Source organism: Hoplias malabaricus, chromosome 3 (assembly GCF_029633855.1).
Source record: "Hoplias malabaricus isolate fHopMal1 chromosome 3, fHopMal1.hap1, whole genome shotgun sequence".
Lineage (NCBI taxonomy): Eukaryota > Metazoa > Chordata > Actinopteri > Characiformes > Erythrinidae > Hoplias > Hoplias malabaricus.
Genome location: NC_089802.1, coordinates 29,508,181 through 29,530,700, shown reverse-complemented (window position 1 = coordinate 29,530,700; position 22,520 = coordinate 29,508,181). Strand labels below are relative to the sequence as shown.

At 41.3% G+C, this 22,520-nt stretch overlaps 55 non-coding genes across 55 annotated transcripts; all 55 read left to right on the top strand.

Annotated features, from left to right (window-relative positions):
* The first annotated feature begins 285 nt into the window (after window positions 1-285).
* Window positions 286-396, top strand: trnal-caa (transfer RNA leucine (anticodon CAA)). Its single transcript has 2 exons — window positions 286-323; window positions 351-396. It is a non-coding gene; the product is annotated as a tRNA-Leu (tRNA).
* A 100-nt stretch (window positions 397-496) lies between these two features.
* On the top strand, window positions 497-607 carry trnal-caa (transfer RNA leucine (anticodon CAA)). Its single transcript has 2 exons — window positions 497-534; window positions 562-607. It is a non-coding gene; the product is annotated as a tRNA-Leu (tRNA).
* Window positions 608-707: 100 nt separating this feature from the next.
* On the top strand, window positions 708-818 carry trnal-caa (transfer RNA leucine (anticodon CAA)). The gene is made up of 2 exons: window positions 708-745; window positions 773-818. It is a non-coding gene; the product is annotated as a tRNA-Leu (tRNA).
* A 942-nt stretch (window positions 819-1,760) lies between these two features.
* Window positions 1,761-1,871, top strand: trnal-caa (transfer RNA leucine (anticodon CAA)). The gene is made up of 2 exons: window positions 1,761-1,798; window positions 1,826-1,871. It is a non-coding gene; the product is annotated as a tRNA-Leu (tRNA).
* A 732-nt stretch (window positions 1,872-2,603) lies between these two features.
* Window positions 2,604-2,714, top strand: trnal-caa (transfer RNA leucine (anticodon CAA)). The gene is made up of 2 exons: window positions 2,604-2,641; window positions 2,669-2,714. It is a non-coding gene; the product is annotated as a tRNA-Leu (tRNA).
* A 100-nt stretch (window positions 2,715-2,814) lies between these two features.
* On the top strand, window positions 2,815-2,925 carry trnal-caa (transfer RNA leucine (anticodon CAA)). Its single transcript has 2 exons — window positions 2,815-2,852; window positions 2,880-2,925. It is a non-coding gene; the product is annotated as a tRNA-Leu (tRNA).
* Window positions 2,926-3,025: 100 nt separating this feature from the next.
* trnal-caa (transfer RNA leucine (anticodon CAA)) lies at window positions 3,026-3,136 on the top strand. Its single transcript has 2 exons — window positions 3,026-3,063; window positions 3,091-3,136. It is a non-coding gene; the product is annotated as a tRNA-Leu (tRNA).
* Window positions 3,137-3,444: 308 nt separating this feature from the next.
* Window positions 3,445-3,555, top strand: trnal-caa (transfer RNA leucine (anticodon CAA)). The gene is made up of 2 exons: window positions 3,445-3,482; window positions 3,510-3,555. It is a non-coding gene; the product is annotated as a tRNA-Leu (tRNA).
* Window positions 3,556-3,655: 100 nt separating this feature from the next.
* Window positions 3,656-3,766, top strand: trnal-caa (transfer RNA leucine (anticodon CAA)). Its single transcript has 2 exons — window positions 3,656-3,693; window positions 3,721-3,766. It is a non-coding gene; the product is annotated as a tRNA-Leu (tRNA).
* Window positions 3,767-3,866: 100 nt separating this feature from the next.
* On the top strand, window positions 3,867-3,977 carry trnal-caa (transfer RNA leucine (anticodon CAA)). The gene is made up of 2 exons: window positions 3,867-3,904; window positions 3,932-3,977. It is a non-coding gene; the product is annotated as a tRNA-Leu (tRNA).
* Window positions 3,978-4,709: 732 nt separating this feature from the next.
* Window positions 4,710-4,820, top strand: trnal-caa (transfer RNA leucine (anticodon CAA)). Its single transcript has 2 exons — window positions 4,710-4,747; window positions 4,775-4,820. It is a non-coding gene; the product is annotated as a tRNA-Leu (tRNA).
* A 519-nt stretch (window positions 4,821-5,339) lies between these two features.
* Window positions 5,340-5,450, top strand: trnal-caa (transfer RNA leucine (anticodon CAA)). Its single transcript has 2 exons — window positions 5,340-5,377; window positions 5,405-5,450. It is a non-coding gene; the product is annotated as a tRNA-Leu (tRNA).
* Window positions 5,451-5,550: 100 nt separating this feature from the next.
* Window positions 5,551-5,661, top strand: trnal-caa (transfer RNA leucine (anticodon CAA)). Its single transcript has 2 exons — window positions 5,551-5,588; window positions 5,616-5,661. It is a non-coding gene; the product is annotated as a tRNA-Leu (tRNA).
* Window positions 5,662-5,761: 100 nt separating this feature from the next.
* Window positions 5,762-5,872, top strand: trnal-caa (transfer RNA leucine (anticodon CAA)). The gene is made up of 2 exons: window positions 5,762-5,799; window positions 5,827-5,872. It is a non-coding gene; the product is annotated as a tRNA-Leu (tRNA).
* A 100-nt stretch (window positions 5,873-5,972) lies between these two features.
* Window positions 5,973-6,083, top strand: trnal-caa (transfer RNA leucine (anticodon CAA)). The gene is made up of 2 exons: window positions 5,973-6,010; window positions 6,038-6,083. It is a non-coding gene; the product is annotated as a tRNA-Leu (tRNA).
* Window positions 6,084-6,815: 732 nt separating this feature from the next.
* trnal-caa (transfer RNA leucine (anticodon CAA)) lies at window positions 6,816-6,926 on the top strand. Its single transcript has 2 exons — window positions 6,816-6,853; window positions 6,881-6,926. It is a non-coding gene; the product is annotated as a tRNA-Leu (tRNA).
* Window positions 6,927-7,447: 521 nt separating this feature from the next.
* On the top strand, window positions 7,448-7,558 carry trnal-caa (transfer RNA leucine (anticodon CAA)). The gene is made up of 2 exons: window positions 7,448-7,485; window positions 7,513-7,558. It is a non-coding gene; the product is annotated as a tRNA-Leu (tRNA).
* Window positions 7,559-7,658: 100 nt separating this feature from the next.
* Window positions 7,659-7,769, top strand: trnal-caa (transfer RNA leucine (anticodon CAA)). The gene is made up of 2 exons: window positions 7,659-7,696; window positions 7,724-7,769. It is a non-coding gene; the product is annotated as a tRNA-Leu (tRNA).
* A 100-nt stretch (window positions 7,770-7,869) lies between these two features.
* On the top strand, window positions 7,870-7,980 carry trnal-caa (transfer RNA leucine (anticodon CAA)). Its single transcript has 2 exons — window positions 7,870-7,907; window positions 7,935-7,980. It is a non-coding gene; the product is annotated as a tRNA-Leu (tRNA).
* A 521-nt stretch (window positions 7,981-8,501) lies between these two features.
* trnal-caa (transfer RNA leucine (anticodon CAA)) lies at window positions 8,502-8,612 on the top strand. The gene is made up of 2 exons: window positions 8,502-8,539; window positions 8,567-8,612. It is a non-coding gene; the product is annotated as a tRNA-Leu (tRNA).
* Window positions 8,613-8,712: 100 nt separating this feature from the next.
* On the top strand, window positions 8,713-8,823 carry trnal-caa (transfer RNA leucine (anticodon CAA)). The gene is made up of 2 exons: window positions 8,713-8,750; window positions 8,778-8,823. It is a non-coding gene; the product is annotated as a tRNA-Leu (tRNA).
* A 100-nt stretch (window positions 8,824-8,923) lies between these two features.
* trnal-caa (transfer RNA leucine (anticodon CAA)) lies at window positions 8,924-9,034 on the top strand. The gene is made up of 2 exons: window positions 8,924-8,961; window positions 8,989-9,034. It is a non-coding gene; the product is annotated as a tRNA-Leu (tRNA).
* Window positions 9,035-9,554: 520 nt separating this feature from the next.
* On the top strand, window positions 9,555-9,665 carry trnal-caa (transfer RNA leucine (anticodon CAA)). Its single transcript has 2 exons — window positions 9,555-9,592; window positions 9,620-9,665. It is a non-coding gene; the product is annotated as a tRNA-Leu (tRNA).
* Window positions 9,666-9,973: 308 nt separating this feature from the next.
* trnal-caa (transfer RNA leucine (anticodon CAA)) lies at window positions 9,974-10,084 on the top strand. The gene is made up of 2 exons: window positions 9,974-10,011; window positions 10,039-10,084. It is a non-coding gene; the product is annotated as a tRNA-Leu (tRNA).
* Window positions 10,085-10,184: 100 nt separating this feature from the next.
* trnal-caa (transfer RNA leucine (anticodon CAA)) lies at window positions 10,185-10,295 on the top strand. The gene is made up of 2 exons: window positions 10,185-10,222; window positions 10,250-10,295. It is a non-coding gene; the product is annotated as a tRNA-Leu (tRNA).
* Window positions 10,296-10,395: 100 nt separating this feature from the next.
* trnal-caa (transfer RNA leucine (anticodon CAA)) lies at window positions 10,396-10,506 on the top strand. The gene is made up of 2 exons: window positions 10,396-10,433; window positions 10,461-10,506. It is a non-coding gene; the product is annotated as a tRNA-Leu (tRNA).
* A 943-nt stretch (window positions 10,507-11,449) lies between these two features.
* On the top strand, window positions 11,450-11,560 carry trnal-caa (transfer RNA leucine (anticodon CAA)). Its single transcript has 2 exons — window positions 11,450-11,487; window positions 11,515-11,560. It is a non-coding gene; the product is annotated as a tRNA-Leu (tRNA).
* Window positions 11,561-12,079: 519 nt separating this feature from the next.
* trnal-caa (transfer RNA leucine (anticodon CAA)) lies at window positions 12,080-12,190 on the top strand. The gene is made up of 2 exons: window positions 12,080-12,117; window positions 12,145-12,190. It is a non-coding gene; the product is annotated as a tRNA-Leu (tRNA).
* A 100-nt stretch (window positions 12,191-12,290) lies between these two features.
* trnal-caa (transfer RNA leucine (anticodon CAA)) lies at window positions 12,291-12,401 on the top strand. The gene is made up of 2 exons: window positions 12,291-12,328; window positions 12,356-12,401. It is a non-coding gene; the product is annotated as a tRNA-Leu (tRNA).
* A 100-nt stretch (window positions 12,402-12,501) lies between these two features.
* Window positions 12,502-12,612, top strand: trnal-caa (transfer RNA leucine (anticodon CAA)). The gene is made up of 2 exons: window positions 12,502-12,539; window positions 12,567-12,612. It is a non-coding gene; the product is annotated as a tRNA-Leu (tRNA).
* Window positions 12,613-13,132: 520 nt separating this feature from the next.
* trnal-caa (transfer RNA leucine (anticodon CAA)) lies at window positions 13,133-13,243 on the top strand. The gene is made up of 2 exons: window positions 13,133-13,170; window positions 13,198-13,243. It is a non-coding gene; the product is annotated as a tRNA-Leu (tRNA).
* Window positions 13,244-13,554: 311 nt separating this feature from the next.
* On the top strand, window positions 13,555-13,665 carry trnal-caa (transfer RNA leucine (anticodon CAA)). Its single transcript has 2 exons — window positions 13,555-13,592; window positions 13,620-13,665. It is a non-coding gene; the product is annotated as a tRNA-Leu (tRNA).
* A 100-nt stretch (window positions 13,666-13,765) lies between these two features.
* trnal-caa (transfer RNA leucine (anticodon CAA)) lies at window positions 13,766-13,876 on the top strand. The gene is made up of 2 exons: window positions 13,766-13,803; window positions 13,831-13,876. It is a non-coding gene; the product is annotated as a tRNA-Leu (tRNA).
* A 100-nt stretch (window positions 13,877-13,976) lies between these two features.
* Window positions 13,977-14,087, top strand: trnal-caa (transfer RNA leucine (anticodon CAA)). Its single transcript has 2 exons — window positions 13,977-14,014; window positions 14,042-14,087. It is a non-coding gene; the product is annotated as a tRNA-Leu (tRNA).
* Window positions 14,088-15,030: 943 nt separating this feature from the next.
* Window positions 15,031-15,141, top strand: trnal-caa (transfer RNA leucine (anticodon CAA)). The gene is made up of 2 exons: window positions 15,031-15,068; window positions 15,096-15,141. It is a non-coding gene; the product is annotated as a tRNA-Leu (tRNA).
* A 310-nt stretch (window positions 15,142-15,451) lies between these two features.
* Window positions 15,452-15,562, top strand: trnal-caa (transfer RNA leucine (anticodon CAA)). The gene is made up of 2 exons: window positions 15,452-15,489; window positions 15,517-15,562. It is a non-coding gene; the product is annotated as a tRNA-Leu (tRNA).
* Window positions 15,563-15,663: 101 nt separating this feature from the next.
* On the top strand, window positions 15,664-15,774 carry trnal-caa (transfer RNA leucine (anticodon CAA)). The gene is made up of 2 exons: window positions 15,664-15,701; window positions 15,729-15,774. It is a non-coding gene; the product is annotated as a tRNA-Leu (tRNA).
* Window positions 15,775-15,873: 99 nt separating this feature from the next.
* On the top strand, window positions 15,874-15,984 carry trnal-caa (transfer RNA leucine (anticodon CAA)). Its single transcript has 2 exons — window positions 15,874-15,911; window positions 15,939-15,984. It is a non-coding gene; the product is annotated as a tRNA-Leu (tRNA).
* A 100-nt stretch (window positions 15,985-16,084) lies between these two features.
* Window positions 16,085-16,195, top strand: trnal-caa (transfer RNA leucine (anticodon CAA)). Its single transcript has 2 exons — window positions 16,085-16,122; window positions 16,150-16,195. It is a non-coding gene; the product is annotated as a tRNA-Leu (tRNA).
* Window positions 16,196-16,295: 100 nt separating this feature from the next.
* On the top strand, window positions 16,296-16,406 carry trnal-caa (transfer RNA leucine (anticodon CAA)). Its single transcript has 2 exons — window positions 16,296-16,333; window positions 16,361-16,406. It is a non-coding gene; the product is annotated as a tRNA-Leu (tRNA).
* Window positions 16,407-16,506: 100 nt separating this feature from the next.
* trnal-caa (transfer RNA leucine (anticodon CAA)) lies at window positions 16,507-16,617 on the top strand. The gene is made up of 2 exons: window positions 16,507-16,544; window positions 16,572-16,617. It is a non-coding gene; the product is annotated as a tRNA-Leu (tRNA).
* Window positions 16,618-17,560: 943 nt separating this feature from the next.
* trnal-caa (transfer RNA leucine (anticodon CAA)) lies at window positions 17,561-17,671 on the top strand. The gene is made up of 2 exons: window positions 17,561-17,598; window positions 17,626-17,671. It is a non-coding gene; the product is annotated as a tRNA-Leu (tRNA).
* Window positions 17,672-17,981: 310 nt separating this feature from the next.
* trnal-caa (transfer RNA leucine (anticodon CAA)) lies at window positions 17,982-18,092 on the top strand. Its single transcript has 2 exons — window positions 17,982-18,019; window positions 18,047-18,092. It is a non-coding gene; the product is annotated as a tRNA-Leu (tRNA).
* A 101-nt stretch (window positions 18,093-18,193) lies between these two features.
* Window positions 18,194-18,304, top strand: trnal-caa (transfer RNA leucine (anticodon CAA)). The gene is made up of 2 exons: window positions 18,194-18,231; window positions 18,259-18,304. It is a non-coding gene; the product is annotated as a tRNA-Leu (tRNA).
* A 99-nt stretch (window positions 18,305-18,403) lies between these two features.
* trnal-caa (transfer RNA leucine (anticodon CAA)) lies at window positions 18,404-18,514 on the top strand. The gene is made up of 2 exons: window positions 18,404-18,441; window positions 18,469-18,514. It is a non-coding gene; the product is annotated as a tRNA-Leu (tRNA).
* A 100-nt stretch (window positions 18,515-18,614) lies between these two features.
* On the top strand, window positions 18,615-18,725 carry trnal-caa (transfer RNA leucine (anticodon CAA)). The gene is made up of 2 exons: window positions 18,615-18,652; window positions 18,680-18,725. It is a non-coding gene; the product is annotated as a tRNA-Leu (tRNA).
* A 311-nt stretch (window positions 18,726-19,036) lies between these two features.
* trnal-caa (transfer RNA leucine (anticodon CAA)) lies at window positions 19,037-19,147 on the top strand. Its single transcript has 2 exons — window positions 19,037-19,074; window positions 19,102-19,147. It is a non-coding gene; the product is annotated as a tRNA-Leu (tRNA).
* A 943-nt stretch (window positions 19,148-20,090) lies between these two features.
* Window positions 20,091-20,201, top strand: trnal-caa (transfer RNA leucine (anticodon CAA)). Its single transcript has 2 exons — window positions 20,091-20,128; window positions 20,156-20,201. It is a non-coding gene; the product is annotated as a tRNA-Leu (tRNA).
* Window positions 20,202-20,301: 100 nt separating this feature from the next.
* trnal-caa (transfer RNA leucine (anticodon CAA)) lies at window positions 20,302-20,412 on the top strand. The gene is made up of 2 exons: window positions 20,302-20,339; window positions 20,367-20,412. It is a non-coding gene; the product is annotated as a tRNA-Leu (tRNA).
* A 100-nt stretch (window positions 20,413-20,512) lies between these two features.
* On the top strand, window positions 20,513-20,623 carry trnal-caa (transfer RNA leucine (anticodon CAA)). The gene is made up of 2 exons: window positions 20,513-20,550; window positions 20,578-20,623. It is a non-coding gene; the product is annotated as a tRNA-Leu (tRNA).
* A 310-nt stretch (window positions 20,624-20,933) lies between these two features.
* Window positions 20,934-21,044, top strand: trnal-caa (transfer RNA leucine (anticodon CAA)). The gene is made up of 2 exons: window positions 20,934-20,971; window positions 20,999-21,044. It is a non-coding gene; the product is annotated as a tRNA-Leu (tRNA).
* A 101-nt stretch (window positions 21,045-21,145) lies between these two features.
* Window positions 21,146-21,256, top strand: trnal-caa (transfer RNA leucine (anticodon CAA)). Its single transcript has 2 exons — window positions 21,146-21,183; window positions 21,211-21,256. It is a non-coding gene; the product is annotated as a tRNA-Leu (tRNA).
* Window positions 21,257-21,355: 99 nt separating this feature from the next.
* Window positions 21,356-21,466, top strand: trnal-caa (transfer RNA leucine (anticodon CAA)). Its single transcript has 2 exons — window positions 21,356-21,393; window positions 21,421-21,466. It is a non-coding gene; the product is annotated as a tRNA-Leu (tRNA).
* Window positions 21,467-21,566: 100 nt separating this feature from the next.
* Window positions 21,567-21,677, top strand: trnal-caa (transfer RNA leucine (anticodon CAA)). The gene is made up of 2 exons: window positions 21,567-21,604; window positions 21,632-21,677. It is a non-coding gene; the product is annotated as a tRNA-Leu (tRNA).
* Window positions 21,678-21,988: 311 nt separating this feature from the next.
* Window positions 21,989-22,099, top strand: trnal-caa (transfer RNA leucine (anticodon CAA)). The gene is made up of 2 exons: window positions 21,989-22,026; window positions 22,054-22,099. It is a non-coding gene; the product is annotated as a tRNA-Leu (tRNA).
* Window positions 22,100-22,520: the final 421 nt, after the last annotated feature.

The following is a 22,520-nucleotide window of genomic DNA, read 5'->3' as shown; positions in this document are numbered from 1 at the left end:
CCATTCAAATATAACTCACCAAGATATTAAAGTTGGTTTGCACTAATAACCTGAAGATTAGGTAGCTTAAAAAAAGTCACAATGGCTGAGCGGTCTTAGGCGCCAGACTCAGTTGAAAACCTTACCTAAGGAAGAGGTTTCTGGTCTCCGAATTGAGGCGTGGGTTCAAATCCCACTTCTGACAGACAATTTTACGCAGGCAAGACATACCATTCAAATATAACTAACCAACATATTAAAGTTGATTTGCACTAATAACCTGAAGATTAGGTGGCTTAAAAAAAAGTCAGAATGGCCGAGAGGTCTAAGGCGCCAGACTCAAGGTTGTTAACCTTACCTAAGGAAGAGGTTTCTGGTCTCCGAATGGAGGCGTGGGTTCAAATACCACTTCTGACAGACAATTTTACGCAGGCAAGACATACCATTCAAATATAACTCACCAACATATTTAGTTGATTTGCACTAATAACCTGAAGATCAGGGTATTTAAAAAATAGTCAGAATGGCCGAGCGGTCTAAGGCGCCAGACTCAAGGTTGTTAACCTTACCTAAGGAAGAGGTTTCTGGTCTCCGAATGGAGGCGTGGGTTCAAATCCCACTTCTGACAGATAATTTTACGCAGGAAAGACATACCATTCAAATATAACTGAACAAGATATTAAAGTTGGTTTGCACAAATAACCTGAAGATTAGGGTATTTAAAAAAAGTCAGAATGGCCGAGCGGTCTAAGGCGCCAGACTCAAGGTTATACACCTTACCTAAGGAAGAGGTTTCTGGTCTCCGAATAGAGGCGCGGGTTCAAATCCCACTTCTGACAGACAATTTTACGCAGGCAAGACATACCATTCAAATATAACTCACCAACATATTAAAGTTGATTTGCACTAATAACCTGAAGATTAGGTAGCTTAAAAAAAGTCAGAATGGCCGAGCGGTCTTAGGCGCCAGATTCAAGGTTGTAAACCTTACCTAAGGAAGAGGTTTCTGGTCTCCGAATTGAGGCGTGTGTTCAAATCCCACTTCTGACAGATAATTTTACGCAGGCAAGACATACCATTCAAATATAACTCACCAAGATATTAAAGTTGGTTTGCACTAATAACCTGAAGATTAGGTAGCTTAAAAAAAGTCACAATGGCTGAGCGGTCTTAGGCGCCAGACTCAGTTGAAAACCTTACCTAAGGAAGAGGTTTCTGGTCTCTGAATTGAGGCGTGGGTTCAAATCCCACTTCTGACAGACAATTTTACGCAGGCAAGACATACCATTCAAATATAACTCACCAACATATTAAAGTTGATTTGCACTAATAACCTGAAGATTAGGTGGCTTAAAAAAAGTCAGAATGGCCAAGCGGTCTACGGCGCCAGATTCAAGGTTGTAAACCTTACCTAAAGAAGAGGTTTCTGGTCTCCGAATGGAGGCGTGCGTTCAAATCCCACTTCTGACAGAACATTTTACGCAGGCAAGACATACCATTCAAATATAACTCACCAAGATATTAAAGTTGATTTGCACAAATATCCTGCAGATTAGGTAGCTTAAAAAAAGTCAGAATGGCGGAGCGGTCTTAGGCGCCAGACTCAAGGTTGTAAACCTTACCTAAGGCAGATGTTCTTGGTCTCCGAATTGAGGCGTGGGTTCAAATCCCACTTCTGACAGACAATTTTACGCAGGCAAGACATACCATTCAAATATAACTCACCAAGATATTAAAGTTGGTTTGCACTAATAACCTGTAGATCAGGGCATTTTAAAAAAGTCAGAATGGCCGAGCGGTCTAAGGCGCCAGACTCAAGGTTGTAAACCTTACCTAAGGAAGAGGCTTCTGGTCTCCGAATGGAGGCGTGGGTTCAAATCCCACTTCTGACAGATAATTTTACGCAGGCAAGACATACCATTCAAATATAACTCACCAACATATTTAGTTGATTTGCACTAATAACCTGAAGATCAGGGTATTTAAAAAAAAGTCAGAATGGCCGAGCGGTCTTAGGCGCCAGACTCAAGGTTGTAAACCTTACCTAAGGAAGAGGTTTCTGGTCTCCGAATTGAGGCGTGTGTTCAAATCCCACTTCTGACAGATAATTTTACGCAGGCAAGACATACCATTCAAATATAACTCACCAACATATTAAAGTTGATTTGCACTAATAACCTGAAGATTAGGTAGCTTAAAAAAAGTCAGAATGGCCGAGCGGTCTTAGGCGCCAGACTCAAGGTTGTAAACCTTACCTAAGGAAGAGGTTTCTGGTCTCCGATTTGAGGCGTGTGTTCAAATCCCATTTCTGACAGATAATTTTACGCAGGCAAGACATACCATTCAAATATAACTCACCAAGATATTAAAGTTGGTTTGCACTAATAACCTGAAGATTAGGTAGCTTAAAAAAAGTCACAATGGCTGAGCGGTCTTAGGCGCCAGACTCAGTTGAAAACCTTACCTAAGGAAGAGGTTTCTGGTCTCCGAATTGAGGCGTGGGTTCAAATCCCACTTCTGACAGACAATTTTACGCAGGCAAGACATACCATTCAAATATAACTAACCAACATATTAAAGTTGATTTGCACTAATAACCTGAAGATTAGGTGGCTTAAAAAAAAGTCAGAATGGCCGAGAGGTCTAAGGCGCCAGACTCAAGGTTATTAACCTTACCTAAGGAAGAGGTTTCTGGTCTCCGAATGGAGGCGTGGGTTCAAATCCCACTTCTGACAGACAATTTTACGCAGGCAAGACATACCATTCAAATATAACTCACCAAGATATTAAAGTTGGTTTGCACTAATAACCTGTAGATCAGGTCATTTTAAAAAAGTCAGAATGGCCGAGCGGTCTAAGGCGCCAGACTCAAGGTTGTAAACCTTACCTAAGGAAGAGGCTTCTGGTCTCCGAATGGAGGCGTGGGTTCAAATCCCACTTCTGACAGACAATTTTACGCAGGCAAGACATACCATTCAAATATAACTCACCAACATATTTAGTTGATTTGCACTAATAACCTGAAGATCAGGGTATTTAAAAAAAAGTCAGAATGGCCGAGCGGTCTAAGGCGCCAGACTCAAGGTTGTTAACCTTACCTAAGGAAGAGGTTTCTGGTCTCCGAATGGAGGCGTGGGTTCAAATCCCACTTCTGACAGACAATTTTACGCAGGCAAGACATACCATTCAAATATAACTCACCAACATATTAAAGTTGATTTGCACTAATAACCTGAAGATTAGGTGGCTTAAAAAAGACAGAATGGCCAAGCGGTCTAAGGCGCCAGATTCAGTTGAAAACCTTACCTAAGGAAGAGGTTTCAGGTCTCCAAATAGAAGCGTGGGTTCAAATCCAACTTCTGACAGACAATTTTACGCAGGCAAGACATACCATTCAAATATAACTCACCAACATATTAAAGTTTATTTGCACAAATAACCTGAAGATTAGATAGCTTCAAAAAAGTCAGAATGGCCGAGCGGTCTAAGGCGCCAGACTCAAGGTTGTAAACCTTACCTAAGGAAGAGGTTTCTGGTCTCCGAATGGAGGCGTGGGTTCAAATCCCACTTCTGACAGACAATTTTACGCAGGCAAGACATACCATTCAAATATAACTCACCAACATATTTAGTTGATTTGCACTAATAACCTGAAGATCAGGGTATTTAAAAAAAAGTCAGAATGGCCGAGCGGACTAAGGTGCCAGACTCAAGGTTGTTAACCTTACCTAAGGAAGAGGTTTCTGGTCTCCGAATGGAGGCGTGGGTTCAAATCCCACTTCTGACAGACAATTTTACGCAGGCAAGACATACCATTCAAATATAACTCACCAACATATTTAGTTGATTTGCACTAATAACCTGAAGCTCAGGGTATTTAAAAAATAGTCAGAATGGCCGAGCGGTCTAAGGCGCCGGACTCAAGGTTGTTAACCTTACCTAAGGAAGAGGTTTCTGGTCTCCGAATGGAGGCGTGGGTTCAAATCCCACTTCTGACAGACAATTTTACGCAGGCAAGACATAACATTCAAATATAACTCACCAAGATATTAAAGTTGGTTTGCACTAATAACCTGAAGATTAGGTAGCTTAAAAAAAGTCACAATGGCCGAGCGGTCTTAGGCGCCAGACTCAGTTGAAAACCTTACCTAAGGAAGAGGTTTCTGGTCTCCGAATTGAGGCGTGGGTTCAAATCCCACTTCTGACAGACAATTTTACGCAGGCAAGACATACCATTCAAATATAACTCACCAACATATTACAGTTGATTTGCACTAATAACCTGAAGATTAGGTGGCTTAAAAAAAAGTCAGAATGGCCGAGCGGTCTAAGGCGCCAGACTCAATGTTGTAAACCTTACCTAAGGCAGATGTTTTTGGTCTCCGAATTGAGGCGTGGGTTCAAATCCCACTTCTGACAGACAATTTTACGCAGGCAAGACATACCATTCAAATTTAACTCACCAAGATATTAAAGTTGATTTGCACAAATAACCTGAAGATTAGGCTGCTTAAAAAAAGTCAGAATGGCCGAGCGGTCTTAGGCGCCAGACTCAATGTTGTAAACCTTACCTAAGGCAGATGTTTTTGGTCTCCGAATTGAGGCGTGGGTTCAAATCCCACTTCTGACTGACAATTTTACGCAGGCAAGACATACCATTCAAATATAACTCACCAAGATATTAAAGTTGGTTTGCACAAATAACCTGAAGTGTAGGGTATTTAAAAAAAGTCAGAATGGCCGACCGGTCTAAGGCGCCAGACTCAAGGTTGTAAACCTTACCTAAGGAAGAGGTTTCTGGTCTCCGAATGGAGGCGTGGGTTCAAATCCCACTTCTGACAGATAACTTTACGCAGGAAAGACATACCATTAAAATATAACTCACCAAGATATTAAAGTTGATTTGCACAAATATACTGAAGATTAGGTAGCTTAAAAAAAGTCAGAATGGCCGAGCAGTCTTAGGCGCCAGACTCAAGGTTGTAAACCTTACCTAAGGCAGATGGTTTTGGTCTCCGAATTGAGGCGTGGGTTCAAATCCCACTTCTGACAGACAATTTTACGCAGGCAAGACATACCATTCAAATATAACTCACCAACATATTAAAGTTGATTTGCACTAATAACCTGAAGATTAGGTGGCTTAAAAAAGACAGAATGGCCAAGCGGTCTAAGACGCCAGATTCAGTTGAAAACCTTACCTAAGGAAGAGGTTTCAGGTCTCCAAATAGAAGCGTGGGTTCAAATCCAACTTCTGACAGACAATTTTACGCAGGCAAGACATACCATTCAAATATAACTCACCAACATATTAAAGTTTATTTGCACAAATAACCTGAAGATTAGATAGCTTCAAAAAAGTCAGAATGGCCGAGCGGTCTAAGGCGCCAGACTCAAGGTTGTAAACCTTACCGAAGGAAGAGGTTTCTGGTCTCCGAATGGAGGCGTGGGTTCAAATCCCACTTCTGACAGACAATTTTACGCAGGCAAGACATACCATTCAAATATAACTCACCAACATATTTAGTTGATTTGCACTAATAACCTGAAGATCAGGGTGTTTAAAAAAAAGTCAGAATGGCCGAGCGGACTAAGGTGCCAGACTCAAGGTTGTTAACCTTACCTAAGGAAGAGGTTTCTGGTCTCCGAATGGAGGCGTGGGTTCAAATCCCACTTCTGACAGATAATTTTACGCAGGAAAGACATACCATTCAAATATAACTGAACAAGATATTAAAGTTGGTTTGCACTAATAACCTGTAGATCAGGGCATTTTAAAAAAGTCAGAATGGCCGAGCGGTCTAAGGCGCCAGACTCAAGGTTGTAAACCTTACCTAAGGAAGAGGCTTCTGGTCTCCGAATGGAGGCGTGGGTTCAAATCCCACTTCTGACAGACAATTTTACGCAGGCAAGACATACCATTCAAATATAACTCACCAACATATTTAGTTGATTTGCACTAATAACCTGAAGATCAGGGTATTTAAAAAAAAGTCAGAATGGCCGAGCGGTCTAAGGCGCCAGACTCAAGGTTGTTAACCTTATCTAAGGAAGAGGTTTCTGGTCTCCGAATGGAGGCGTGGGTTCAAATCCCACTTCTGACAGACAATTTTACGCAGGCAAGACATACCATTCAAATATAACTCACCAACATATTAAAGTTGATTTGCACTAATAACCTGAAGATTAGGTAGCTTAAAAAAAGTCAGAATGGCCGAGCGGTCTTAGGCGCCAGACTCAAGGTTGTAAACCTTACCTAAGGAAGAGGTTTCTGGTCTCCGAATTGAGGCGTGTGTTCAAATCCCATTTCTGACAGATAATTTTACGCAGGCAAGACATACCATTCAAATATAACTCACCAAGATATTAAAGTTGGTTTGCACTAATAACCTGAAGATTAGGTAGCTTAAAAAAAGTCACAATGGCTGAGCGGTCTTAGGCGCCAGACTCAGTTGAAAACCTTACCTAAGGAAGAGGTTTCTGGTCTCCGAATTGAGGCGTGGGTTCAAATCCCACTTCTGACAGACAATTTTACGCAGGCAAGACATACCATTCAAATATAACTAACCAACATATTAAAGTTGATTTGCACTAATAACCTGAAGATTAGGTGGCTTAAAAAAAAGTCAGAATGGCCGAGAGGTCTAAGGCGCCAGACTCAAGATTGTTAACCTTACCTAAGGAAGAGGTTTCTGGTCTCCGAATGGAGGCGTGGGTTCAAATATTACTTCTGACAGACAATTTTACGCAGGCAAGACATACCATTCAAATATAACTCACCAACATATTTAGTTGATTTGCACTAATAACCTGAAGATCAGGGTGTTTAAAAAATAGTCAGAATGGCCGAGCGGTCTAAGGCGCCAGACTCAAGGTTGTTAACCTTACCTAAGGAAGAGGTTTCTGGTCTCCGAATGGAGGCGTGGGTTCAAATCCCACTTCTGACAGATAATTTTACGCAGGAAAGACATACCATTCAAATATAACTGAACAAGATATTAAAGTTGGTTTGCACAAATAACCTGAAGATTAGGGTATTTAAAAAAAGTCAGAATGGCCGAGCGGTCTAAGGCGCCAGACTCAAGGTTGTACACCTTACCTAAGGAAGAGGTTTCTGGTCTCCGAATGGAGGCGTGTGTTCAAATCCCATTTCTAACAGATAATTTTACGCAGGCAAGACATACCATTCAAATATAACTCACCAAGATATTAAAGTTGGTTTGCACTAATAACCTGAAGATTAGGTAGCTTAAAAAAAGTCACAATGGCTGAGCGGTCTTAGGCGCCAGACTCAGTTGAAAACCTTACCTAAGGAAGAGGTTTCTGGTCTCCGAATTGAGGCGTGGGTTCAAATCCCACTTCTGACAGACAATTTTACGCAGGCAAGACATACCATTCAAATATAACTAACCAACATATTAAAGTTGATTTGCACTAATAACCTGAAGATTAGGTGGCTTAAAAAAAAGTCAGAATGGCCGAGAGGTCTAAGGCGCCAGACTCAAGGTTGTTAACCTTACCTAAGGAAGAGGTTTCTGGTCTCCGAATGGAGGCGTGGGTTCAAATCCCACTTCTGACAGACAATTTTACGCAGGCAAGACATACCATTCAAATATAACTCACCAAGATATTAAAGTTGGTTTGCACTAATAACCTGTAGATCAGGGCATTTCAAAGAAGTCAGAATGGCCGAGCGGTCTAAGGCGCCAGACTCAAGGTTGTAAACCTTACCTAAGGAAGAGGCTTCTGGTCTCCGAATGGAGGCGTGGGTTCAAATCCCACTTCTGACAGACAATTTTACGCAGGCAAGACATACCATTCAAATATAACTCACCAACATATTTAGTTGATTTGCACTAATAACCTGAAGATCAGGGTATTTAAAAAAAAGTCAGAATGGCCGAGCGGTCTAAGGCGCCAGACTCAAGGTTGTTAACCTTACCTAAGGAAGAGGTTTCTGGTCTCCGAATGGAGGCGTGGGTTCAAATCCCACTTCTGACAGACAATTTTACGCAGGCAAGACATACCATTCAAATATAACTCACCAACATATTAAAGTTGATTTGCACTAATAACCTGAAGATTAGGTAGCTTAAAAAAAGTCAGAATGGCCGAGCGGTCTTAGGCGCCAGACTCAAGGTTGTAAACCTAACCTAAGGAAGAGGTTTCTGGTCTCCGAATTGAGGCGTGTGTTCAAATCCCATTTCTGACAGATAATTTTACGCAGGCAAGACATACCATTCAAATATAACTCACCAAGATATTAAAGTTGGTTTGCACTAATAACCTGAAGATTAGATAGCTTAAAAAAAGTCACAATGGCTGAGCGGTCTTAGGCGCCAGACTCAGTTGAAAACCTTACCTAAGGAAGAGGTTTCTGGTCTCCGAATTGAGGCGTGGGTTCAAATCCCACTTCTGACAGACAATTTTACGCAGGCAAGACATACCATTCAAATATAACTAACCAACATATTAAAGTTGATTTGCACTAATAACCTGAAGATTAGGTGGCTTAAAAAAAAGTCAGAATGGCCGAGAGGTCTAAGGCGCCAGACTCAAGGTTGTTAACCTTACCTAAGGAAGAGGTTTCTGGTCTCCGAATGGAGGCGTGGGTTCAAATCCCACTTCTGACAGACAATTTTACGCAGGCAAGACATACCATTCAAATATAACTCACCAACATATTTAGTTGATTTGCACTAATAACCTGAAGATCAGGGTATTTAAAAAATAGTCAGAATGGCCGAGCGGTCTAAGGCGCCAGACTCAAGGTTGTTAACCTTACCTAAGGAAGAGGTTTCTGGTCTCCGAATGGAGGCGTGGGTTCAAATCCCACTTCTGACAGATAATTTTACGCAGGAAAGACATACCATTCAAATATAACTGAACAAGATATTAGAGTTGGTTTGCACAAATAACCTGAAGATTAGGGTATTTAAAAAAAGTCAGAATGGCCGAGCGGTCTAAGGCGCCAGACTCAAGGTTGTACACCTTACCTAAGGGAGAGGTTTCTGGTCTCCGAATGGAGGCGTGGGTTCAAATCCCACTTCTGACAGACAATTTTACGCAGGCAAGACATACCATTCAAATATAACTCACCAACATATTAAAGTTGATTTGCACTAATAACCTGAAGATTAGGTAGCTTAAAAAAAGTCAGAATGGCCGAGCGGTCTTAGGCGCCAGACTCAAGGTTGTAAACCTTACCTAAGGAAGAGGTTTCTGGTCTCCGAATTGAGGCGTGTGTTCAAATCCCATTTCTGACAGATAATTTTACGCAGGCAAGACATACCATTCAAATATAACTCACCAAGATATTAAAGTTGGTTTGCACTAATAACCTGAAGATTAGGTAGCTTAAAAAAAGTCACAATGGCTGAGCGGGCTTAGGCGCCAGACTCAGTTGAAAACCTTACCTAAGGAAGAGGTTTCTGGTCTCCGAATTGAGGCGTGGGTTCAAATCCCACTTCTGACAGACAATTTTACGCAGGCAAGACATACCATTCAAATATAACTCACCAACATATTAAAGTTGATTTGCACTAATAACCTGAAGATTAGGTGGCTTAAAAAAAGTCAGAATGGCCGAGCGGTCTATGGCGCCAGATTCAAGGTTGTAAACCTTACCTAAAGAAGAGGTTTCTGGTCTCCGAATGGAGCCGTGGGTTCAAATCCCACTTCTGACAGACAATTTTACGCAGGCAAGACATACCATTCAAATATAACTCACCAACATATTAAAGTTGATTTGCACTAATAACCTGAAGATTAGGTGGCTTAAAAAAGACAGAATGGCCAAGCGGTCTAAGGCGCCAGATTCAGTTGAAAACCTTACCTAAGGAAGAGGTTTCAGGTCTCCAAATAGAAGCGTGGGTTCAAATCCAACTTCTGACAGACAATTTTACGCAGGCAAGACATACCATTCAAATATAACTCACCAACATATTAAAGTTTATTTGCACAAATAACCTGAAGATTAGATAGCTTCAAAAAAGTCAGAATGGCCGAGCGGTCTAAGGCGCCAGACTCAAGGTTGTAAACCTTACCTAAGGAAGAGGTTTCTGGTCTCCGAATGGAGGCGTGGGTTCAAATCCCACTTCTGACAGACAATTTTACGCAGGCAAGACATACCATTCAAATATAACTCACCAACATATTTAGTTGATTTGCACTAATAACCTGAAGATCAGGGTATTTAAAAAAAAGTCAGAATGGCCGAGCGGACTAAGGTGCCAGACTCAAGGTTGTTAACCTTACCTAAGGAAGAGGTTTCTGGTCTCCGAATGGAGGCGTGGGTTCAAATCCCACTTCTGACAGACAATTTTACGCAGGCAAGACATACCATTCAAATATAACTCACCAACATATTTAGTTGATTTGCACTAATAACCTGAAGCTCAGGGTATTTAAAAAATAGTCAGAATGGCCGAGCGGTCTAAGGCGCCGGACTCAAGGTTGTTAACCTTACCTAAGGAAGAGGTTTCTGGTCTCCGAATGGAGGCGTGGGTTCAAATCCCACTTCTGACAGACAATTTTACGCAGGCAAGACATACCATTCAAATATAACTCACCAACATATTAAAGTTGATTTGCACTAATAACCTGAAGATTAGGTAGCTTAAAAAAAGTCAGAATGGCCGAGCGGTCTTAGGCGCCAGACTCAAGGTTGTAAACCTTACCTAAGGAAGAGGTTTCTGGTCTCCGAATTGAGGCGTGTGTTCAAATCCCACTTCTGACAGATAATTTTACGCAGGCAAGACATAACATTCAAATATAACTCACCAAGATATTAAAGTTGGTTTGCACTAATAACCTGAAGATTAGGTAGCTTAAAAAAAGTCACAATGGCCGAGCGGTCTTAGGCGCCAGACTCAGTTGAAAACCTTACCTAAGGAAGAGGTTTCTGGTCTCCGAATTGAGGCGTGGGTTCAAATCCCACTTCTGACAGACAATTTTACGCAGGCAAGACATACCATTCAAATATAACTCACCAACATATTACAGTTGATTTGCACTAATAACCTGAAGATTAGGTGGCTTAAAAAAAAGTCAGAATGGCCGAGCGGTCTAAGGCGCCAGACTCAATGTTGTAAACCTTACCTAAGGCAGATGTTTTTGGTCTCCGAATTGAGGCGTGGGTTCAAATCCCACTTCTGACAGACAATTTTACGCAGGCAAGACATACCATTCAAATTTAACTCACCAAGATATTAAAGTTGATTTGCACAAATAACCTGAAGATTAGGCTGCTTAAAAAAAGTCAGAATGGCCGAGCGGTCTTAGGCGCCAGACTCAATGTTGTAAACCTTACCTAAGGCAGATGTTTTTGGTCTCCGAATTGAGGCGTGGGTTCAAATCCCACTTCTGACAGACAATTTTACGCAGGCAAGACATACCATTCAAATATAACTCACCAAGATATTAAAGTTGGTTTGCACAAATAACCTGAAGTGTAGGGTATTTAAAAAAAGTCAGAATGGCCGACCGGTCTAAGGCGCCAGACTCAAGGTTGTAAACCTTACCTAAGGAAGAGGTTTCTGGTCTCCGAATGGAGGCGTGGGTTCAAATCCCACTTCTGACAGATAACTTTACGCAGGAAAGACATACCATTAAAATATAACTCACCAAGATATTAAAGTTGATTTGCACAAATATACTGAAGATTAGGTAGCTTAAAAAAAGTCAGAATGGCCGAGCAGTCTTAGGCGCCAGACTCAAGGTTGTAAACCTTACCTAAGGCAGATGGTTTTGGTCTCCGAATTGAGGCGTGGGTTCAAATCCCACTTCTGACAGACAATTTTACGCAGGCAAGACATACCATTCAAATATAACTCACCAACATATTAAAGTTGATTTGCACTAATAACCTGAAGATTAGGTGGCTTAAAAAAGACAGAATGGCCAAGCGGTCTAAGACGCCAGATTCAGTTGAAAACCTTACCTAAGGAAGAGGTTTCAGGTCTCCAAATAGAAGCGTGGGTTCAAATCCAACTTCTGACAGACAATTTTACGCAGGCAAGACATACCATTCAAATATAACTCACCAACATATTAAAGTTTATTTGCACAAATAACCTGAAGATTAGATAGCTTCAAAAAAGTCAGAATGGCCGAGCGGTCTAAGGCGCCAGACTCAAGGTTGTAAACCTTACCGAAGGAAGAGGTTTCTGGTCTCCGAATGGAGGAGTGGGTTCAAATCCCACTTCTGACAGACAATTTTACGCAGGCAAGACATACCATTCAAATATAACTCACCAACATATTTAGTTGATTTGCACTAATAACCTGAAGATCAGGGTGTTTAAAAAAAAGTCAGAATGGCCGAGCGGACTAAGGTGCCAGACTCAAGGTTGTTAACCTTACCTAAGGAAGAGGTTTCTGGTCTCCGAATGGAGGCGTGGGTTCAAATCCCACTTCTGACAGATAATTTTACGCAGGAAAGACATACCATTCAAATATAACTGAATAAGATATTAAAGTTGGTTTGCACAAATAACCTGAAGATTAGGGTATTTAAAAAAAGTCAGAATGGCCGAGCGGTCTAAGGCGCCAGACTCAAGGTTGTACACCTTACCTAAGGAAGAGGTTTCTGGTCTCCGAATGGAGGCGTGGGTTCAAATCCTACTTCTGACAGACAATTTTACGCAGGCAAGACATACCATTCAAATATAACTCACCAACATATTAAAGTTGATTTGCACTAATAACCTGAAGATTAGGTAGCTTAAAAAAAGTCAGAATGGCCGAGCGGTCTTAGGCGCCAGACTCAAGGTTGTAAACCTTACCTAAGGAAGAGGTTTCTGGTCTCCGAATTGAGGCGTGTGTTCAAATCCCACTTCTGACAGATAAATTTACGCAGGCAAGACATACCATTCAAATATAACTCACCAAGATATTAAAGTTGGTTTGCACTAATAACCTGAAGATTAGGTAGCTTAAAAAAAGTCACAATGGCTGAGCGGTCTAAGGCGCCAGACTCAGTTGAAAACCTTACCTAAGGAAGAGGTTTCTGGTCTCCGAATTGAGGCGTGGGTTCAAATCCCACTTCTGACAGACAATTTTACGCAGGCAAGACATACCATTCAAATATAACTCACCAACATATTAAAGTTGATTTGCACTAATAACCTGAAGATTAGGTGGCTTAAAAAAAGTCAGAATGGCCGAGCGGTCTATGGCGCCAGATTCAAGGTTGTAAACCTTACCTAAAGAAGAGGTTTCTTGTCTCCGAATGGAGGCGTGGGTTCAAATCCCACTTCTGACAGAAAATTTTACGCAGGCAAGACATACCATTCAAATATAACTCACCAAGATATTAAAGTTGATTTGCACAAATATCCTGCAGATTAGGTAACTTAAAAAAAGTCAGAATGGCGGAGCGGTCTTAGGCGCCAGACTCAAGGTTGTAAACCTTACCTAACGCAGATGTTCTTGGTCTCCGAATGGAGGCGTGGGTTCAAATCCCACTTCTGACAGACAATTTTACGCAGGCAAGACATACCATTCAAATATAACTCACCAAGATATTAAAGTTGGTTTGCACTAATAACCTGTAGATTAGGGCATTTTAAAAAAGTCAGAATGGCCGAGTGGTCTAAGGCGCCAGACTCAAGGTTGTTAACCTTACCTAAGGAAGAGGTTTCTGGTCTCCGAATGGAGGAGTGGGTTCAAATCCCACTTCTGACAGACAATTTTACGCAGGCAAGACATACCATTCAAATATAACTCACCAACATATTTAGTTGATTTGCACTAATAACCTGAAGATCAGGGTATTTAAAAAAAAGTCAGAATGGCCGAGCGGTCTAAGGCGCCAGACTCAAGGTTGTTAACCTTACCTAAGGAAGAGGTTTCTGGTCTCCGAATTGAGGCGTGGGTTCAAATCCCACTTCTGACAGACAATTTTACGCAGGAAAGACATACCATTCAAATATAACTGAACAAGATATTAAAGTTGGTTTGCACAAATAACCTGAAGATTAGGGTATTTAAAAAAAGTCAGAATGGCCGAGTGGTCTAAGGCGCCAGACTCAAGGTTGTACACCTTACCTAAGGAAGAGGTTTCTGGTCTCCGAATGGAGGCGTGGGTTCAAATCCCACTTCTGACAGACAATTTTACGCAGGCAAGACATACCATTCAAATATAACTCACCAACATATTAAAGTTGATTTGCACTAATAACCTGAAGATTAGGTAGCTTAAAAAAAGTCAGAATGGCCGAGCGGTCTTAGGCGCCAGACTCAAGGTTGTAAACCTTACCTAAGGAAGAGGTTTCTGGTCTCCGAATTGAGGCGTGTGTTCAAATCCCACTTCTGACAGATAATTTTACGCAGGCAAGACATACCATTCAAATATAACTCACCAAGATATTAAAGTTGGTTTGCACTAATAACCTGAAGATTAGGTAGCTTAAAAAAAGTCACAATGGCTGAGCGGTCTCAGGCACCAGACTCAGTTGAAAACCTTACATAAGGAAGAGGTTTCTGGTCTCCGAATTGAGGCGTGGGTTCAAATCCAACTTCTGACAGACAATTTTACGCAGGCAAGACATACCATTCAAATATAACTCACCAACATATTAAAGTTGATTCGCACTAATAACCTGAAGATTAGGTGGCTTAAAAAAAAGTCAGAATGGCTGAGCGGTCTAAGGCGCCAGACTCAATGTTGTAAACCTTACCTAAGGCAGATGTTTTTGGTCTCCGAATTGAGGCGTGGGTTCAAATCCCACTTCTGACAGACAATTTTACGCAGGCAAGACATACCATTCAAATTTAACTCACCAAGATATTAAAGTTGATTTGCACAAATAACCTGAAGATTAGGCTGCTTAAAAAAAGTCAGAATGGCCGAGCGGTCTTAGGCGCCAGACTCAATGTTGTAAACCTTACCTAAGGCAGATGTTTTTGGTCTCCGAATTGAGGCGTGGGTTCAAATCCCACTTCTGACAGACAATTTTACGCAGGCAAGACATACCATTCAAATATAACTCACCAAGATATTAAAGTTGGTTTGCACAAATAACCTGAAGTGTAGGGTATTTAAAAAAAGTCAGAATGGCCGAGCGGTCTAAGGCGCCAAACTCAAGGTTGTAAACCTTACCTAAGGAAGAGGTTTCTGGTCTCCGAATGGAGGCGTGGGTTCAAATCCCACTTCTGACAGATAATTTTACGCAGGAAAGACATACCATTCAAATATAACTCACCAACATATTAAAGTTGATTTGCACTAATAACCTGAAGATTAGGTGGCTTAAAAAAAGACAGAATGGCCGAGCGGTCTAAGGCGCCAGACTCAGTTGAAAACCTTACCTAAGGAAGAGGTTTCAGGTCTCCAAATAGAAGCGTGGGTTCAAATCCTACTTCTGACAGACAATTTTACGCAGGCAAGACATACCATTCAAATATAACTCACCAACATATTAAAGTTGATTTGCACAAATAACCTGAAGATTAGATAGCTTTCAAAAAAGTCAGAATGGCCGAGTGGTCTAAGGCGCCAGACTCAAGGTTGTAAACCTTACCTAAGGAAGAGGTTTCTGGTCTCCGAATGGAGGCGTGGGTTCAAATCCCACTTCTGACAGACAATTTTACGCAGGCAAGACATACCATTCAAATATAACTCACCAACATATTAAAGTTGATTTGCACTAATAACCTGAAGATTAGGTGGCTTAAAAAAAAGTCAGAATGGCCGAGCGGTCTAAGGCGCCAGACTCAAGGTTTTTAACCTTACCTAAGGAAGAGGTTTCTGGTCTCCGAATGGAGGCGTGGGTTCAAATCCCACTTCTGACAGACAATTTTACGCAGGCAAGACATACCATTCAAATATAACTCACCAACATATTTAGTTGATTTGCACTAATAACCTGAAGATTAAGGTATTTAAAAAAAGTCAGAATGGCCGAGCGGTCTAAGGCGCCAGACTCAAGGTTGTTAACCTTACCTAAGGAAGAGTTTTCTGGTCCCCGAATGGAGGCGTGGGTTCAAATCCCACTTCTGACAGATAATTTTACGCAGGAAAGACATACCATTCAAATATAACTCACCAAGATATTAAAGTTGATTTGCACAAATATACTGAAGATTAGGTAGCTTAAAAAGAGTCAGAATGGCCGAGCGGTCTTAGGCGCCAGACTCAAGGATGTTAACCTTACCTAAGGCAGATGTTTTTGGTCTCCGAATTGAGGCGTGGGTTCAAATCCCACTTCTGACAGACAATTTTACGCAGGCAAGACATACCATTCAAATATAAGTCACCAAGATATTAAAGTTGGTTTGCACAAATAACCTGAAGATTAGGGTATTTAAAAAAAGTCAGAATGGCCGAGCGGTCTAAGGCGCCAGACTCAAGGTTGTTAACCTTACCTAAGGAAGAGGTTTCTGGTCTCCGAATTGAGGCGTGGGTTCAAATCCCACTTCTGACAGACAATTTTACGCAGGAAAGACATACCATTCAAATATAACTGAACAAGATATTAAAGTTGGTTTGCACAAATAACCTGAAGATTAGGGTATTTAAAAAAAGTCAGAATGGCCGAGTGGTCTAAGGCGCCAGACTCAAGGTTGTACACCTTACCTAAGGAAGAGGTTTCTGGTCTCCGAATGGAGGCGTGGGTTCAAATCCCACTTCTGACAGACAATTTTACGCAGGCAAGACATACCATTCAAATATAACTCACCAACATATTAAAGTTGATTTGCACTAATAACCTGAAGATTAGGTAGCTTAAAAAAAGTCAGAATGGCCGAGCGGTCTTAGGCGCCAGACTCAAGGTTGTAAACCTTACCTAAGGAAGAGGTTTCTGGTCTCCGAATTGAGGCGTGTGTTCAAATCCCACTTCTGACAGATAATTTTACGCAGGCAAGACATACCATTCAAATATAACTCACCAAGATATTAAAGTTGGTTTGCACTAATAACCTGAAGATTAGGTAGCTTAAAAAAAGTCACAATGGCTGAGCGGTCTCAGGCACCAGACTCAGTTGAAAACCTTACATAAGGAAGAGGTTTCTGGTCTCCGAATTGAGGCGTGGGTTCAAATCCAACTTCTGACAGACAATTTTACGCAGGCAAGACATACCATTCAAATATAACTCACCAACATATTAAAGTTGATTCGCACTAATAACCTGAAGATTAGGTGGCTTAAAAAAAAGTCAGAATGGCTGAGCGGTCTAAGGCGCCAGACTCAATGTTGTAAACCTTACCTAAGGCAGATGTTTTTGGTCTCCGAATTGAGGCGTGGGTTCAAATCCCACTTCTGACAGACAATTTTACGCAGGCAAGACATACCATTCAAATTTAACTCACCAAGATATTAAAGTTGATTTGCACAAATAACCTGAAGATTAGGCTGCTTAAAAAAAGTCAGAATGGCCGAGCGGTCTTAGGCGCCAGACTCAATGTTGTAAACCTTACCTAAGGCAGATGTTTTTGGTCTCCGAATTGAGGCGTGGGTTCAAATCCCACTTCTGACAGACAATTTTACGCAGGCAAGACATACCATTCAAATATAACTCACCAAGATATTAAAGTTGGTTTGCACAAATAACCTGAAGTGTAGGGTATTTAAAAAAAGTCAGAATGGCCGAGCGGTCTAAGGCGCCAAACTCAAGGTTGTAAACCTTACCTAAGGAAGAGGTTTCTGGTCTCCGAATGGAGGCGTGGGTTCAAATCCCACTTCTGACAGATAATTTTACGCAGGAAAGACATACCATTCAAATATAACTCACCAACATATTAAAGTTGATTTGCACTAATAACCTGAAGATTAGGTGGCTTAAAAAAAGACAGAATGGCCGAGCGGTCTAAGGCGCCAGACTCAGTTGAAAACCTTACCTAAGGAAGAGGTTTCAGGTCTCCAAATAGAAGCGTGGGTTCAAATCCTACTTCTGACAGACAATTTTACGCAGGCAAGACATACCATTAAAATATAACTCACCAACATATTAAAGTTGATTTGCACAAATAACCTGAAGATTAGATAGCTTTCAAAAAAGTCAGAATGGCCGAGTGGTCTAAGGCGCCAGACTCAAGGTTGTAAACCTTACCTAAGGAAGAGGTTTCTGGTCTCCGAATGGAGGCGTGGGTTCAAATCCCACTTCTGACAGACAATTTTACGCAGGCAAGACATACCATTCAAATATAACTCACCAACATATTAAAGTTGATTTGCACTAATAACCTGAAGATTAGGTGGCTTAAAAAAAAGTCAGAATGGCCGAGCGGTCTAAGGCGCCAGACTCAAGGTTTTTAACCTTACCTAAGGAAGAGGTTTCTGGTCTCCGAATGGAGGCGTGGGTTCAAATCCCACTTCTGACAGACAATTTTACGCAGGCAAGACATACCATTCAAATATAACTCACCAACATATTTAGTTGATTTGCACTAATAACCTGAAGATTAAGGTATTTAAAAAAAGTCAGAATGGCCGAGCGGTCTAAGGCGCCAGACTCAAGGTTGTTAACCTTACCTAAGGAAGAGTTTTCTGGTCCCCGAATGGAGGCGTGGGTTCAAATCCCACTTCTGACAGATAATTTTACGCAGGAAAGACATACCATTCAAATATAACTCACCAAGATATTAAAGTTGATTTGCACAAATATACTGAAGATTAGGTAGCTTAAAAAGAGTCAGAATGGCCGAGCGGTCTTAGGCGCCAGACTCAAGGATGTTAACCTTACCTAAGGCAGATGTTTTTGGTCTCCGAATTGAGGCGTGGGTTCAAATCCCACTTCTGACAGACAATTTTACGCAGGCAAGACATACCATTCAAATATAAGTCACCAAGATATTAAAGTTGGTTTGCACAAATAACCTGAAGATTAGGGTATTTAAAAAAACTCAGAATGGCCGAGCGGTCTAAGGCGCCAGACTCAAGGTTGTTAACCTTACCTAAGGAAGAGGTTTCTGGTCTCCGAATGGAGGCGTGGGTTCAAATCCAACTTCTGACAGATAATTTTACGCAGGAAAGACATACCATTCAAATATAACTGAACAAGATATTAAAGTTGGTTTGCACAAATAACCTGAAGATTAGGGTATTTAAAAAAAGTCAGAATGGCCGAGTGGTCCAAGGCGCCAGACTCAAGGTTGTACACCTTACCTAAGGAAGAGGTTTCTGGTCTCCGAATGGAGGCGTGGGTTCAAATCCCACTTCTGACAGACAATTTTACGCAGGCAAGACATACCATTCAAATATAACTCACCAACATATTAAAGTTGATTTGCACTAATAACCTGAAGATTAGGTAGCTTAAAAAAAGTCAGAATGGCCGAGCGGTCTTAGGCGCCAGACTCAAGGTTGTAAACCTTACCTAAGGAAGAGGTTTCTGGTCTCTGAATTGAGGCGTGTGTTCAAATCCCACTTCTGACAGGTAATTTTACGCAGGCAAGACATACCATTCAAATATAACTCGCCAAGATATTAAAGTTGGTTTGCACTAATAACCTGAAGATTAGGTAGCTTAAAAAAAGTCACAATGGCTGAGTGGTCTTAGGCGCCAGACTCAGTTGAAAACCTTACCTAAGGAAGAGGTTTCTGGTCTCCGAATTGAGGCGTGGGTTCAAATCCCACTTCTGACAGACAATTTTACGCAGGCAAGACATACCATTCAAATATAACTCACCAACATATTAAAGTTGATTTGCACTAATAACCTGAAGATTAGGTGGCTTAAAAAAAAGTCAGAATGGCCGAGCGGTCTAAGGCGCCAGACTAAATGTTGTAAACCTTACCTAAGGCAGATGTTTTTGGTCTCCGAATTGAGGCGTGGGTTCAAATCCCACTTCTGACAGACAATTTTACGCAGGCAAGACATACCATTCTAATTTAACTCACCAAGATATTAAAGTTGATTTGCACAAACAACCTGAAGATTAGGCTGCTTAAAAAAAGTCAGAATGGCCGAGCGGTCTTAGGCGCCAGACTCAATGTTGTAAACCTTACCTAAGGCAGATGTTTTTGGTCTCCGAATTGAGGCGTGGGTTCAAATCCCACTTCTGACAAACAATTTTACGCAGGCAAGACATACCATTCAAATATAACTCACCAAGATATTAAAGTTGGTTTGCACAAATAACCTGAAGTGTAGGGTATTTAAAAAAAGTCAGAATGGCCGAGCGGTCTAAGGCGCCAGACTCAAGGTTGTAAACCTTACCTAAGGAAGAGGTTTCTGGTCTCCGAATGGAGGCGTGGGTTCAAATCCCACTTCTGACAGATAATTTTACGCAGGAAAGACATACCATTCAAATATAACTCACCAAGATATTAAAGTTGATTTGCACAAATATAATGAAGATTAGGTAGCTTAAAAAAAGTCAGAATGGCCGAGCGGTCTTAGGCGCCAGACTCAAGGTTGTAAACCTTACCTAAGGCAGATGTTTTTGGTCTCCGAATTGAGGCGTGGGTTCAAATCCCACTTCTGACAGACAATTTTACGCAGGCAAGACATACCATTCAAATATAACTCACCAAGATATTAAAGTTGGTTTGCACAAATAACCTGAAGTGTAGGGTATTTAAAAAAAGTCAGAATGGCCGAGCGGTCTAAGGCGCCAAACTCAAGGTTGTAAACCTTACCTAAGGAAGAGGTTTCTGGTCTCCGAATGGAGGCGTGGGTTCAAATCCCACTTCTGACAGATAATTTTACGCAGGAAAGACATACCATTCAAATATAACTCACCAACATATTAAAGTTGATTTGCACTAATAACCTGAAGATTAGGTGGCTTAAAAAAAGACAGAATGGCCGAGCGGTCTAAGGCGCCAGACTCAGTTGAAAACCTTACCTAAGGAAGAGGTTTCAGGTCTCCAAATAGAAGCGTGGGTTCAAATCCTACTTCTGACAGACAATTTTACGCAGGCAAGACATACCATTAAAATATAACTCACCAACATATTAAAGTTGATTTGCACAAATAACCTGAAGATTAGATAGCTTTCAAAAAAGTCAGAATGGCCGAGTGGTCTAAGGCGCCAGACTCAAGGTTGTAAACCTTACCTAAGGAAGAGGTTTCTGGTCTCCGAATGGAGGCGTGGGTTCAAATCCCACTTCTGACAGACAATTTTACGCAGGCAAGACATACCATTCAAATATAACTCACCAACATATTAAAGTTGATTTGCACTAATAACCTGAAGATTAGGTGGCTTAAAAAAAAGTCAGAATGGCCGAGCGGTCTAAGGCGCCAGACTCAAGGTTTTTAACCTTACCTAAGGAAGAGGTTTCTGGTCTCCGAATGGAGGCGTGGGTTCAAATCCCACTTCTGACAGACAATTTTACGCAGGCAAGACATACCATTCAAATATAACTCACCAACATATTTAGTTGATTTGCACTAATAACCTGAAGATTAAGGTATTTAAAAAAAGTCAGAATGGCCGAGCGGTCTAAGGCGCCAGACTCAAGGTTGTTAACCTTACCTAAGGAAGAGTTTTCTGGTCCCCGAATGGAGGCGTGGGTTCAAATCCCACTTCTGACAGATAATTTTACGCAGGAAAGACATACCATTCAAATATAACTCACCAAGATATTAAAGTTGATTTGCACAAATATACTGAAGATTAGGTAGCTTAAAAAGAGTCAGAATGGCCGAGCGGTCTTAGGCGCCAGACTCAAGGATGTTAACCTTACCTAAGGCAGATGTTTTTGGTCTCCGAATTGAGGCGTGGGTTCAAATCCCACTTCTGACAGACAATTTTACGCAGGCAAGACATACCATTCAAATATAAGTCACCAAGATATTAAAGTTGGTTTGCACAAATAACCTGAAGATTAGGGTATTTAAAAAAACTCAGAATGGCCGAGCGGTCTAAGGCGCCAGACTCAAGGTTGTTAACCTTACCTAAGGAAGAGGTTTCTGGTCTCCGAATGGAGGCGTGGGTTCAAATCCAACTTCTGACAGATAATTTTACGCAGGAAAGACATACCATTCAAATATAACTGAACAAGATATTAAAGTTGGTTTGCACAAATAACCTGAAGATTAGGGTATTTAAAAAAAGTCAGAATGGCCGAGTGGTCCAAGGCGCCAGACTCAAGGTTGTACACCTTACCTAAGGAAGAGGTTTCTGGTCTCCGAATGGAGGCGTGGGTTCAAATCCCACTTCTGACAGACAATTTTACGCAGGCAAGACATACCATTCAAATATAACTCACCAACATATTAAAGTTGATTTGCACTAATAACCTGAAGATTAGGTAGCTTAAAAAAAGTCAGAATGGCCGAGCGGTCTTAGGCGCCAGACTCAAGGTTGTAAACCTTACCTAAGGAAGAGGTTTCTGGTCTCTGAATTGAGGCGTGTGTTCAAATCCCACTTCTGACAGGTAATTTTACGCAGGCAAGACATACCATTCAAATATAACTCGCCAAGATATTAAAGTTGGTTTGCACTAATAACCTGAAGATTAGGTAGCTTAAAAAAAGTCACAATGGCTGAGTGGTCTTAGGCGCCAGACTCAGTTGAAAACCTTACCTAAGGAAGAGGTTTCTGGTCTCCGAATTGAGGCGTGGGTTCAAATCCCACTTCTGACAG